The sequence below is a fragment of the Ornithodoros turicata genome, chromosome 1 (assembly GCF_037126465.1).
Source record: "Ornithodoros turicata isolate Travis chromosome 1, ASM3712646v1, whole genome shotgun sequence".
Taxonomy (NCBI): Eukaryota; Metazoa; Arthropoda; class Arachnida; order Ixodida; family Argasidae; genus Ornithodoros; species Ornithodoros turicata.
Window position 1 is genome coordinate 117,029,338 of NC_088201.1, and position 12,370 is coordinate 117,041,707.

Here is a 12,370-nt window from a genome sequence, read left to right on the forward strand (position 1 = left end):
CCAACTATAAGCGAGCATTCATTGAAAGTAAAAATTAATGATAATTGTTCGAAAATTGTGAAGCATTTGGAAATGTGCAAGGGCAGCTGTCCGTTGTGGAAGGATACTGTTGTGATGACCAATGAGGGTAACCGAGAGAAGAGGATTCTTAAGGAAACGCTCTCCATACTGGGTTGTGGAAATTGTGTCAGAGATCCGCCCTCAGTCACCTTTTTTCTGGTCTTGAGGAAGGTGGTCACTTTACTGTTGTGACTCACTTTGTGACTCTGTGGGTTAAGTATCTTTTGTGAGAATAAAACCTTCAGCTGTATTTGAGCACTGTGCGTGTATGTCATTCGTCTCAGGGTTTCGCTATCGTGGACCCTTATTTTCGTTTGGTTAGATGTGTTGCATGAACAAAAATTCCAAGCTTGTATTGCAGTTGGTCCATCTGATTCCTCACAGCTGATTACAACATAGCAAAAAAATCACGTATAATAATTTTAGAGGCAAATTTCAGATACGTTGCTCAAGCGAGAGAGCTCTGACGCCCTAGTTATCGCACCATACATGCACAGTCACCTCGTCTCACACGTTTCCATGGCATATTATTTTATACTTGAAATCTGTGCACAAAGATGTTTTACTGGCTAGGCTTTAAGCTCAGAAATGTAAACTCGAAATGCTGAAATGTGTGCTTACAAGGACGCTTTACATGAAACAAAAAGCAGCAATGTAGTTCATGAAGTCGTCACTGGTTCTTCTTAGTCCCGAAGAAAAGCTCCACCATTGATGCGGACGGAGTAGGCACTGTCGCTGACCTTTTGCCACTTCCCACAATTTACGGCCATCGTGGCTATTGGGCTCTGAAAAAAAGTCGTGCGGAAACAAGCTATTAAGTGTGTACAAAAATGTGTACCGTCAGCACTAAGCAGCTGGGTAAGTAACGCTAAGCGCCAAAATTTGTTTGCGGTATGATTATGTACACGACACACAATATGTACTGGATTTAAAAGCACACGCTCTATTTCTTCATTAAAAACTATAAAAGAGCACGTACCCGTTTTTCACAGCAGTTTTGTGCTCAGTTGTTTTACGATCTTACATCAACGCCCGAACACATAACACTGCTCTAAGTAAATAAGGTTTTGTTACATAACCTTTTGATAACCAAAAGCAATCTCTGAGGTACAAAGAGGCACTGTACAAGCAGTAACAAATGTACGCACGTGACTTCCTTGTGATTACCGATCTCCTTCGATATCAGCATGTGCGCTACGGCACACGATACCACATGAAAAATCGATGCGATTAGTACACGATTTCGGTCGTTACATCTTAACAACCTGCACACTATTCACTATCCACACCACACATCCACACCCAAGCCCTCGCATAAAATTCCAATTCACTTTAAGAAAGCGGATATAAAAATGACATACCTTCAAACATTGCGGCGGTGGTTTCCGCATTAGAGTTCACTACACACTGTCACACTTCGCTCTGATTCCATGATTTGATATTTCCACGTCAGATTGCTCATGCGCAACACCCTGCAAATGATAAGAACGCATCCGTTGTAACAGCGAGTCTGGGTATTCACAGCCGTAACTCACCTGAGAAGCAAGCAGGAATACGAACGACGTCCAACTTTCCCTACGCCGTTGTGTCCGTCGACGCTGCCACATCCGGGATTGTTCTCACTCGAAGAGTTTCGGTTTGCATTTCGTCGTGTATGAAGGCCAAAATCGAAACGTTGCTTGTTGTCAGATTACGTAGACGTCTAGCTCCAATGAATACTCACCTCTGATCAGCACCTCACTAGCATTGAAACCGACGAGCAGCCATGTTGCATCGCAAACTGTGGAACCCTCTAACATGCAGATGCATCCTTTTCGCTCGGGTTCGTTTGAGAACCTTCTTGACTGGCATGATAGCACCCCTCTTAGGTTACAATTGCTATTGAATCTGCTCAGGCACCTCTGTTTGCCGTGGAAAAGGTGCATCGTAGTTTTCGAGGACGACAAATGTTCAAAATCTTCGCTCGGAACCTTTTTTGTGAGAGTGTGTCTTACACAAAGTAGATGGGCGAAGTTACCAAAACTCTATATGAAATAAAGTACAAAGTACCTGGAGTCAGTGATACTTGAAGTACAGCACAGAGCACCACGTTTTAAGTATAATTAAAGTGTAAACCACTAGGAATTCTGCTTTAAAATTCTTGCCAAGTACATTGCAACTGAATTAGGACAGTAATCTCGGCAAGTTGGCACATATTCAAGAGGAAAGGGACTAAGGAAGAGTGCGTGTTACGATGCAAACGCTAGTTCTGAAGCCAGCTAGTTAGTGCTTGCCAAACTGTAACAGGTGGCATAATTTCCATTTAGAATTGCTAAGGCTGTGCTGGTGGAAGATGTCATTTCCTGATTTATTTCTTCTTGCATATCTCGGCATATTATGAAAAAAGAGGGCAGTACTCCACTTTCATGTTCAAAAGTACTAGACACAAACCTTATAATATTACATGCAGAAATTTATTGCTCCCCAATAGACACACAGTGTGGGTATCGTTCGATTCTATGGCACTAAAAATCCAGCGTAGCTGGGCTTTAATGGGGTACTCAGCATGAAAAGAAAAAGAAAAAAGGACAACAATAGCGGCTGAAGTAATTTTGTCGCTGGCGAATAGGTCAAGCACATTTCCAGCAGAACCAGGTGAGTCCACCGTTCTCCTGACTGATGAATGACGAGGATGAAGCTTCTTGAAATTGGAATTTGACTGGAAAGCGACGAAGAAGTTCTCGCCTTTGCTGCGCCACTGCAGCAGGATAAGCGCAACCGCGTACAAGTATACTTGAAAATTTGTGAGTATTCCCAAATCACTGTTTGGTTCCGTCCCCTATATTGTGGCGACATTGAAGTCTAACTTGCGGTCAGGGTAGGGCATGCGTACCTGTGCGGTGTTTTTAGGACCCAGCGCCGTACTCAACCCTATTAGCGGCAAGTATTTTAGGCTATGATGGTGTTTCCACCTTGATCACGCTGACATATATCGCATAGGTCAGCCTCTCCATGATATCTGATATCTGATGGTGTACTTAGTTCCATGCTTATAAGGTACCCAACGCATTAGTGTTGGCTGCTAAAACCGAATGGAAACGAAGGTGTGTGATGTTGAGCGATATACTACCACAACTGGTATGTCGAAAGCAGGGAACTTTAATATGCGGAACGCCCATAACATGCAGCACGTCCCAGCTACCTTATATTCGTCAACCTTCAATATTCTTTGTTGCTACGACTACCGCCATGCTCGAGTAATTGTTATGATAGAAAATATACGATATCAAAGAAGGGATTGGAGTGCTGGCAAGCTTATAAACTTCAATGATAAAAAATCGTGAGGCATGCATACTCAAAAAAGGACAGAAGCAAAAAACCCTCAAAACTGGGACGTCTGTCGGTGCGTCCCGATTTCTTGTGATGTATGGATACGCTTTATGTTCGCATATATTAGCTAAAGACCGTGCTTGAGGAACAGGAGCGGGACGCCACCATTAAAGAAATAGAGGAAGCTCTCCGGGCCCATCAAGCCGGCCTACTAGGGTTCGGTTAACGACGGTAGCTCTCTTGCTAATGCGGACTCCACCTCGTCAAAAATAAAACTGTCAGCATCCTCTCCACCGAAGGCATCGTCATAATCATCGCCGTCCCTTCGACCGACTCAACCAACGCCTCGAAAGACTTCTCCACCAACGGTACAAAAGGCCCCTCAACCACCACCAAAACAAAAAGTGTCAGGAGTACGCCAAAGTTCATCGATGAAAAAGCTGGTCTTTAACCACAACTACCACAGAAGTCCTTCGGGTGAGCCCATCACTGTCATTCGTGTTGACACGTGCATAGCTTACGAGTGCGCGCCGAGATTTGATTTTCCTTCGATGTGGGTGGCAACGGTGGTATCGGATGCGAAAGGATAATCCTCAGGAATTAGTTACTTCGAAACAGCCAGATTCAAACAATTTCCCCAGAATCATGGATGCACATGCTCACACATGTACTTTGCAGGTTTATTAAAGGGAGAAGGCGCTGCTACTGTTAGTCTTCTGTCTCCCAGCAGCCCCCCCCCCCCTCCCTACGAATCAGTTGTGCACAGGAGGCCCCCAAGGTTGCACGAAACACGAGTAAATTCGTTAGGAAAGAGTAGATAATAAAGCATCAATCGAGGGCCATGATTCAAATGTTTCACCACATTGATCGACGGTGACGCCATTTTTTTTCTGTTCTGAAAGATTGGATGAATACGTCTGGAAAGCACACATTCCGCTTTTTATTGTATGCGTTCTCACCCGTTGTCTGAATCATTATTAGGCAGTGCTGGGGTAACTCGTTACAGTAGCTAAGTATACTAGGTATAGTAAGTATGCGAAGTAACTAAGGTACTTTTTCGGTAACTTTTAACTTAACTTGCTACTTCTACTCCGGTAACGTTTTGAGGAATTATTTCGTTCGTTAGCTAATTTTTCAAAGTAACAAGTGGGTATGTTCCAAGTTCGTTTTAGTCGATTCTGGTCTACAAACATCGCGAGTAGCATCGTATATCTCTAATGATACGACAGCACGTGCACGCCAGTCGTCTGACCCCACTCCCTAGTTGCGCGGCGAGGGTACAAGATCATGTTGTGGCCCTACATGACGAGAATCAGGTGACGTTATCATAGCTACCAGTAGTGTATTTATAACAACATATGGCACGGTGTCGCGGTATTAATACTTTGCGCGGTTCTGCGAAATGGGCGTAGAGGAAAATTCATAGAAAAAAAACTTTCAATTCCTGCTTTGTGCGCCGTTCAAGAATATTGTTACAAGATCACCAAATGGCTCCCCAAAGAAGCACACAAAGCACGCTTCTTCGTTCGCCATATCAAATATTCGTGTAGTTCTCGCCCGTCAAAACTATTGTAGAACGTCTTGCACATCCTGAGAACAAGATCGAAAAAAAAATATACATATATATATATATATATATATATATATATATAAAATGAAAAAAATAGCCGGAGCTCTTTGGCTGCACGTATAGCATGTGTTTGTAACTCAAACGTCGCCATGCCAGTACTGGACAGCTGTTTCGGCCTTGTTGGGCCTCTGAGGCCCAACAAGGCTGAAACAGCTGTCCAGTACTGGCATGGCGACGTTTGAGTTACAAACATATATATATATATATATAGTTGAAATCATTGGGAGACAGAAGACGAAAGTAGAGAGGAAGTAACAAAAAAGTTTTTTTTAAAACTTCAAAATATATAAAAGTTAGGGAGTGCGTCTACGTTACGGCGGAAGCTCCGCTTTCTTCAGGACAAATTGCTAAAAAAAATTATAGCTATTTCGTTTCGAAGCAGGCGGAGCTTCCGCCGTAACGTAGAGATCCTTTAAAGAATTTTTATAATAATAAGTAACGACGAAACATATTGTTGTATAACATCATCGAACCCCACAAATCTCACTGTAACAAGCAATACTTTCAGTTGACGCCGCATCGATACATATCTAAAGCTCGTATTTTAACAATCGTAACAATCTATCTTAGGACGTCTGGGTCTGACGGAAATTGGCTGCTCGGTGGCCATAGTAACATCCATCATGTTCCATGACTGCCAGTGGAACAGCCAATTTGCCCTCTTCCACGTAGCCATGATGTACGGAATCATGGGATTCATCTTCTTCATGAATGGCGCCTTAGCAGGCAGCCATGCCGAACGAGACACGGGATACGTTCACCAGGAACTGCCACTCGTCCTGATAGTACAATACTACAGCCTTGGTTTTCTGCTCTACTTTCTCTTGGGCATTAAAGTCATCATCACGCCAACAAAGGACGTCCTCACTGTCGTCGCAGCCATTGCGGCTATTTTTGCCGCAATGGCTCTACTTGCTCATGGCATATTCAGCGTGCGTCATCGATGATCTCTTCGTCTCAAACTTCGAGGACAACCACAACAGTGTGAAGCACTTTGTGCGCGATTTGAAATTTTCATACCCGATAAAACAAGATGATACAGGATATATCACTGCATGAGTGACTTGTACCTCATTGTCGTTCACCTTGTTCAATTAAAGGCATATTACCTCTCGACCTGCGTAGAGAGTTGCAACACATGTTCAGTTGTGAAGGTGACAGTTTATGCACGATGTCCTACAAACTTAGCGCATTAGAGTCCTGCTGCGCTCGCGCCGTACGCATTTCTTGCGTGAGCAACGAGATGGCGCCACAGGCGCCTCGGCTAGGCAAGCATGTTCCAATAGTGACAAGCAAAGGAGTCTACTCAGCTGCTTAGCCAGGCGGCTTCGCGGGCGCGAGGTATTGGAACGCAGCCTTAGAAACCCAGTAGATAGCGCCGCCATTGAATAACAGGATATCACATGTTCGTGCCTCTGAAGAACTTCCACTTTTATTTTTAATGTAATAAACCTGGTTGAAAGTGTAGCGTGTCTCTCGTGATTCTCCTCGTTCCTGTTTCGCTGCATTGAAGGATCATGTACCAACCTGCCCATCTACTATCGAATGAGTAATTCAGCTGGGATCCAGTACCTGCCTGGTACAATTATTCTAAAACATCTGGCGAAAGAATATAGTTACAGCTAAGGCCGAGCATATTTCCCCGTGAACATGATGAATGTGGGCATCCCATGATAACGTGTCAGACAAATAAACGCACAGTATTTTGACTGTGTCTATGATTTTAATAATAGCGCCGTTCAACGTATGTCGATTGGTACTGACAGCCGGCGGTTTCTGGGCCTAAATATGACCGCATTGGTTTTTGCTAGGATTTAATGTAAGACAGTTTTTACTGGACCATTCTGCACGTCTCCTCCACAACGCGTTTGCCTTTGCGGGTAGTTCCATAGTGTATTTTCCACTGATAAACATGATTATATCGTCGGCATATAGAACGTACCTCGTGTCAGGACACATATTGAGAATCTCAATCACATCGAGATTAAAAACGAGCGGACCCAACAGGCTTCCTTTGGGGAACGCCACACGTTACACGTTTTAATGAAAATTTAAAGCAATTTACGACAACGCAGTGTACCCTATTGCTGTGCCTAAGCCTCGGATCCCGAAGTACCAACGTTTCTGCAGTAAGACAGCATGATTTATACAATCAAAGGCCTTGAAAAAAATCGACAAAAATGTCCAAACTAAGTAGTTTATTTTCAGTGTTCTCTGTTATCATCTCCATCTTTAAAAGTGTCATTTCAGTGGATCGTGATTTACGAAAACCATATTGCGCAAGGTTCTGGATCCACTTCCGATCTAGAAAGCAACTAACTCTATTATAAATAACATTTCCAAGTACCTTGGAAAAGACTGGCAATATGCAAATCGGACGGTAATTGGACATATCTGATAAAGCGTCACCTTTGTGAACTAAAGATACTCTAACCCTCTGCATACTAGGTGAGAAGTCTCCCGCCGAAATGCACAGGTTAAAGATGTAGCATAATACGGATGCTATATGAGCAGCAATGCGTTTAACAGGTGCGATTTACATGTCAAATATGTCCGTGCTGTTACTATTGTTCAGCGATTGAATGGAGCTGATTACCTCACTTTCCTGCACAGGTGCAAAACAGAACGTTTCAGGGCACCTGTAGGGTTCATGGCTGCGTGCTGATAGGGAATTATCGTTTCCGAAAGGTTGATTCACAGAGTAGCTCTGAAAACTTTCAACCATGCCCGTACCTGTTAACGTTCTGCTCTAGTTTGATATACTATCAATGGTACGTCTATCCTTTTTCCGACCATTATGTTGTGAATAGGCTGCCACACATTTTTATGTGTGCAACTATAAATCTCCCTTGTGTAGTATACCTGCTTGGTTTTCTTAGTCTCCGACGCCACGTAGTTTCTGAACTTTTCCTGGCTTTAGTCATTCGAGAATAGTGTGTACTATTTGTCCCGATGACGAGTGTCTTTAAGTGGCTAAAATGTCATCCCTGGCTTACGAAACTTGTTTATTTTGTTTTCTAGTACCTATGGCGAAACAAGCCATACACATTCCTACATGTCATGGAATTTCTAGAAGAAACCGTAGAAAGCGTTTTCGGGCTCTCTTATAATGAAAACGAAGCCCCAGTTAGTGTTTTCTATCATATCGTGGAAACAGCCGAGATTATGTCCATTTATTATTCAGTATGTATGTGCCTCAACTTCTTTCAGTATGTAGTTATCATTGGATAAAAATACCGCTAGATGATCGCCCAACAGCGCTTGTACAGTCCCAGCCATTAATGCGGCTGCTTAAGAATTTGTGACAAACCGGATTGTGATTAACCCGTAAAACAAATGCTACTACCTTTTGCTACATGTCTAGCATTGAAATTTCTCGGGTCAGCAATGTCCGTAATCTTGTAGTTACTTTTGACGCCAAACTGGTCACGTTCCATGATCACGTCGCTGCAGCTCGTTATTCTACTCTTCAGAGACTGCGTCATTTATCATATAGTGCAAAATTTTATTGCACCTTATGGTGCGAAAGTAAGGCAAGCAGTTGCGGAGAGCTTGAGCTTAATTGAGTCAGCATCAAGCAGTGATTCTCCTAGTTTGGTTGTTACGGAAACCCAAGGTACAGACTTGAGTGTAAGCGAAAAGCCGTTTCGTGGATCGTCATGGTATGCTGATCGATTCGAACATGAAGAGCACTCTCAAGATACTGAGGCTGCAGGGCAATTTGGCCAGCTCTCGCCTGCCAGAAGCATTGCAGTAAGCGGCACAGAAACCACTGAAACATCAGGGGATACACAATTGCAGGGTCAGCTTAAGGGTTGGGCGGTTGAATGTGTAGTGCAACACACCACTGTGACGAAGCTTCTTCGAATTTTGATCCCAACCATCGTTAAGTGAACTTCCGTCATCTGCGAGAACTTTGTTGGAAACACCACGTGAAGGTGGTGGCGTCGGGGAGACGGTTGAAGGCAAATACTGCCATTTTGGGCTTGCAGTCGGCCTGCAGTACTAACTCGGGGCACCGGGTGAAGTGTCAATGTGTCCTCCATGAAGTGTTAATAAACGACTAAACGGCTACCACTGGCTAAAAGCGCAAAAAATCAGTTCTGGTATATTCAATGTAAAGTCAAGAATTACAGTAAGTGTGAACAATTTCATACCGGGGAGTACTATGGAAACTCCAAGCCCGTCTCTGCCAACACCTTCCTTAAGCCTTATGTATCAGAACTAAACGACTTTCTGATGCGTGGATTGCGCATAGGTGACAGTACTGTGCGGGTTAAGCTTGTAGCGAATATTTGAGATGCGCCAGCGAAGACTTATGTTCTGGGGATCAAAGGTCACAACGTCTACTTCAGCCGCACAAAATGTTCGACTGAGGGAAGCTATAAGCCTGGTCGTGTTTGATTTCCTGCTGACATCGATACACTCTGATACATGGAGCGCCTTTCCATTTGAGAACGCAATGCAGAGTCTCAAGGGGATTTTAAGAAAGCCAGGCCGCCCTCTAGAACGATTGTAAAACCGTGTCATGCAGCAACGAAAGCATGCTCACGTCACGACCTGCTCTTCACGGAACAGTACACAGTATGGCATGACCCACAGTGCCAGAGCTCTACCAGTGGGCTGCAGGACAGCGGAGTACAAAAAGTGACAGTGTCTGAAAAACTCACATTGCAAACAAACAAACGTGATCGCACCTGTGTGATGACCGACGGTTCCATTGTGCATATAGAAAACTTTGCCTTTGCCTCTACTACTGGACAGCTGGTTGTCAATAGGAGGAAATTTTTTTACGTTTTCGGCTTATACGATGACCAATGCAAGTCATCATTATTTGGGATTAGGCTAGTGCGCAGCCTTTCAGTGCTGACTGCTTGGCCACTGAGGGACGTCTCTCAAAAGTGCTTGAGACTACCTTTCAAGTTCGCCATTTTCCCACTGCTTCATTGCCAATAATTGGTCTAATGAACAGACCAACCCACGAGGTGTCCCACGCACGCAACTTTCGCGACGACGCAACCAGCGACGACGCAACTTTCAACCGTTTACTTACACTGAAAACAGGCGAACACACATTCTAACCGACGCTCCCCCCCCCCCCCCCATGACGTTATGTCACAGATGGCACTTGATGCCAAACACCGATACTACCCGAGCCAAACCTTTCTTTATCACAACCTTTCTTTACCAACAACCTTTCTTTATCACTTCTTCTTGCTTCTTTGTACGCATAGCGGTGCGGGCACTAACACAATCTCTACCTTGTTCTACAATGAGTTGCGTTTCCACAATCTGCCTGAGATACACATCCTTGAGACCTAAACTTTATCTCAGTCGCTTCAAAATCCGACTCGCAACCGTAACCCATTATATGCTCCGCTAAACGGGAAGAGCCGCCTTCAGCATTTGATACCTTATTAGCGTGCTCTCGTAAGCGCTCATTTATGCATCGGCCCTGTCTCGCCTATGTAGCACTTCCCGCATCCCAGAGGAATGGAATAGACCACCCCCACTAAGCAAGGGGCCTGTTTATTCCTATCCCGTACCGTACAGACACCTTCCCTCCTTCCACCATTCATTTATGTATGTTCACTTGTTTTCAGTGTCAGTAAACGGTTGAAAGTTGCGTCGTCGCTGTCTCGTTCCTTTCTTTTGTCGCCTGGCCAAGGGAAGAAGAAAGCATCGCCACAGTCCACATTAATTGGATGGCAGGGGGAAATGTCTTTGGCAAAACCAGAAAGATCCGTCAAGGATGCTTCAGCTGGTAATAAACGGCGAAACTCCACAACAGAACTGGGCTAAGCACAATTGTATTGTGCTTTCGTCATTTGGTAAGTTGTAATATTTACTCTACAGGCACAAGTATGCGTGTAATGCTATAATGATTGGTGCTTTTCGTTTATATTTTATATACATTAGGAGAGATCAAAGAGTGATATTAAACGGTAGGAGCAACTTATTTATTTACACATGGTAACAAGACCTTCGTGCACGAGACCGCACTTCTTCAGGTTACCTGGTAACCTGAAGAAGTGCGATCGAAGAAGAACACGTCGATCGGACAAACACGCGGGCTTAGAACATGTTGGAACAGTGTCGCGTCTGCCTGCAAGTTGCTGTGTCATTTAGCATACAAATCACTTGTTTTTCCTCCCCCTGTTTTTCGAATGTGCTTGTCACTGCGGTCTGCCTTTGCATTATTCAGGTGAAAGACAGAGCGATAGGGGAATCTGTGGACGTTCATGAGAGCACGGCGCGTCCACGTCCTCGACGTCGTCAATTCGGCTGATGACCCTTTTTTATAATGACTCATTCAACGAGACTCCTTCATCTGATGCATTCCTCTGCACGACCAGTTCAACAGTGGACCGAATTTTCACGCAATGTCTCACATTTTTATATAATACAACTGCTAGAATAGCAAAATATTAATGTGCATCTCGAGTGATTCACCACGATCACAGGTTCGCGCCCAGAATACAAGACTTGTGCGTTATGTGATACTACAACCTCGCACAGAAAATCTCCCGCTACAATATAGGGATAGACAGCATATGTCTCCAATATCTCTCCTCACCTCAGTATCTCTCCAATATTGGATACCTGTGAGAAAATCAGGCAAGCTTCCTCCTCAACTTCACGATATGTGTGTACCTCACTCTGGTGTATTCTCATGGAAACGATACATGACAGTACCACCTCAGACTACTACTTGGAATGCCGCCTGCATCCCTGCAGCTCCCGTGCATCTCTGCTCGTATCCCTGCACCTGCTTTTCCTGAGATGGTTGAATTCACTGCCGTTCCCACGGTCAGCGTTTTATGTTTGTATTGTTGTATTTGGCCTTTGCATAACGTGGCGTCACACCCTCATGGCGGTATGGCGGTGGATAGAGCTTTGTTCTGATTTTATGTACGTTTTGTCCTTACGGCAAGTGTGTTTCTTTTTGTGTGTGTGTGAAGTATGAATGTCTGTTCAGTGTACGTGCTTCATGCTTATACATACAAGTAGCTTCATGTGAGCTGTACTCCAGAACACCGTATCAGTTGAGATTGGGTATTATAACTTTGCGCAATAGGTATCTGTGTGTCTTTTCAGCTCCTTGCTTTTGGAACAGAAGCACAGCAAGCATGTGCCAACACCCATACATGGGAGGAGGGATCTGGACCCGTCCGGAGCCCCCCGCTAGGGATACCTACATTTGTCCAGCCATGGGTAGGCCTTGATGGTTTTACACAGAACCCTGTTATCTGCTTTCTCTGCTATGTGGTTTGCTTCGTAATTCCGCATCCTTACACTGAACTGAGTAGGAATTGTTTCGACACGCTGCTTCTTAGGACCATAGACGCAGCAACACATGCAACGAACTGT

General features: G+C 44.3%; 1 long non-coding RNA gene across 2 annotated transcripts; it reads left to right on the top strand.

Moving 5' to 3' along the window:
- Positions 1–2,707: 2,707 nt before the first annotated feature.
- On the top strand, positions 2,708–6,115 carry LOC135368243 (uncharacterized). 2 transcript variants are annotated; one of them, XR_010414727.1, is made up of 3 exons: positions 2,708–2,843; positions 3,497–3,846; positions 5,570–6,115. It is a non-coding gene; the product is annotated as an uncharacterized LOC135368243 (long non-coding RNA). The 2 variants fall into 2 exon arrangements; XR_010414730.1 differs by having other exon boundaries at positions 3,503–3,846.
- Positions 6,116–12,370: the final 6,255 nt, after the last annotated feature.